The sequence below is a fragment of the Corapipo altera genome, unplaced genomic scaffold (assembly GCF_003945725.1).
Source record: "Corapipo altera isolate COAL_440 unplaced genomic scaffold, ASM394572v1 0, whole genome shotgun sequence".
Taxonomy (NCBI): domain Eukaryota; kingdom Metazoa; phylum Chordata; class Aves; order Passeriformes; family Pipridae; genus Corapipo; species Corapipo altera.
The window spans coordinates 13,644,104-13,646,656 of NW_020884872.1; positions in this window are offsets into that span (position 1 = coordinate 13,644,104).

Sequence of the window (2,553 nt, forward strand, 5' to 3'; positions counted from 1 at the left end):
CCACTGATTTTCTGAACTTCTAGAGATTACTAATGAATGCTTTGTCAGCTTCCTTCACTGGCTGAGAATGATTGTTCTCATGGTTTCTATGTTGAGCTGACTTATCTTTGCATCCTTCCCTTCAGTGTTTTGGGAATGCATCCATATCCATATTTTCCTACACAGAAAAGCCAGACATTTTACAACTCCATGAGGTAAGTATGATGGTATTGTTAGCAGTAGCAAAACTTTTAGTCCCTGGGTGGCGAGACAAAAAGGGTTGAGGGGGGCAAAGAGCAAGGTGCACACACTCCAAAACCTGGACTATCTGTTTCTTCTGCTTAAATTTGACTGACATGGGGACCACTTTTGGCTAAGGTGCATGACCCATAGGTCCAACAGATGACCAAGAACCAGCTACAAATGGCCAAGGCATTAGGAACCACAGTCGTCTCCCTGATCCTGGCCTTTATCCATGTTCCAGCAGCTGTATGGGGTGAGCAAAGACATGGCTGGGGAGGGTCTATGTGAGATGAGGGTGTGTTCACCCAGGAGAGATTCCTCCCACCAGGATATACCATCAGGTTAGGGCTGCTCTTAGTTGTTTGACCAGGTCAAACTAGCTGGAAAACGGCCTGGTTTGAATGTACAGCAGTAGCAAAATAGGTAGTGGAAGACAGGGAGAGAGGACACTCCTTGGAGAATCAGGGCAGGTTTGGTTGTTGTAGCCCCTAATTAATGAAGCTAACAATACTGTAAATGGCAGAGGGAAAAAGAGGCTCAGGCAGAGCAGCAGCAAAACAGGGGACAAACTTATTTTAAACCTTTTCCTGCTATCTCAGTAAATGGCTTTGATCATTTCACAGAAACCAATGGGGGAAAGAAATTACCTCAGAGAGGCAGAAAATCCATTTTATTCTCCTTTTTCCTCTTTTCTAATGTGCTTTCCAATACAGATATGGCAAAGGTACAAAACAAGAGCAGAAAAAAATAAAGACAGTAATTTCAAGAAAAAGGTAATGCACTAAATGCTACCTGCTGTCTACCCCATTTCAGATAAAAAGTAGTGAGCCTCACTGCATGCTCTAATCTCAAGAATTCAAGTTTTATGGTGAAATCTGTGCTTTCACTGAAATTTCAGGAAAAGTGTAAGGAAAGGCAGAAAGAGAGAAGAGAACCAGGCAGGGACTAATCAAGGCCTAGTTTGTTTCAAAATCTGTTCTATCCAAATATCACAGAGAAGTGCCTTAACAGAAGAGATGTTTTGTCAAAAGAAAGGCAATGTAAGATCATAAAATGAAACATGAAAAAGTCTTAATAGAAGACTAATAGAAACATACATATCCTCAAATTTGTTAGAGAAACAATGCAAAGAGCCTCAGATGAGACACTTAAAAAAAAATATACCTAGTAATCTTGAAAGAATGATAACTGCAGTTATGTCAGTTCAAGACAGCTAAGTTGAAGCTTTTCTATCCGTTCTTTCTCCCACACTGCCCCAGGGTTATGATTGATCACCAGCTGCCATTGATACAACAACTGGTCAGAGACTTTGTCAGCAGTGATGTATTTGAAACTTCAGTTCACAAAGGACGGGTGAGGCCCATACCACCAAAGAAGCACCTCCCGAGCTCTGAGTTTAGACCCCCCCCTGCAAATCACATGAATCAGAAACAGCAGCGTGGAGTTTTAAAGAGGAATAGGCATGGTGGAGGCAACCACAGGAGTCACACAGCTCAGGGCTGTGTCAAGTCAAGACACAGTTTATCGGGAGCTTCCCCAGGCAGCCTGGGAGCTCATGAGTAATCTGGAACGTGTCTATCTCTAAGGGCTCTGGATGACTTTTTCTTACATTGCAGTTTAATTACAAAGTCTTTTGTATATCTTTACCTTTAGTCTTTCAGCCATCCCAGATTCAAACAATTAGACACTATTTTTAGGCTCTTCCAACCTTACTGTTGTGGAGTACTCCTGAGACAGTGACATGCTTTAGCATTTAGCATTTTAGGGCTCTTCTGTGCTTAAGGTCCCAATCTGTTAGAGGTTTAAGTAGAAACAAGTAGTAGTTTTCTATCGTATCACATTTAATGGACAATGCTAAATATGCCGCACTGCTTAGATGTCTCTGAAAACCAAAAAGGAGTAGACCTTCTAATCTGTGAAATCACTGTAATGGCCAGGTTGTAGGATGGGATCACTCAACCACTAGATTTGTTTTTTCTTGTGTATGTGTATAGATACATCTGAAGAAGAGGGGAATATATAAATGGCTCACAATTTTTATACAGCTAGGTTGCAATTTCATGAAACTTTGCTCAGCTAATAGGCACTAGCACCAAGGCCTAATACAAAGTCCACTTGAGGCCATTAGAAGGAAACTCGTTGGACAACTCTTCGTCATGCTTGGCTTTGTTGTGGCTAAAGATCACTCTTGAACATACTGCTTTAAAGAGTGACCCCCATCCATGTATTTATCTCTGCTGCAGTGGTTGGACTTGGGCCAGAAAGTTTCAGGTAGGGGGGCTTTCTGACATATTTTATTGTGCTTTGAAACAAAGATCTGAGAGATCTATT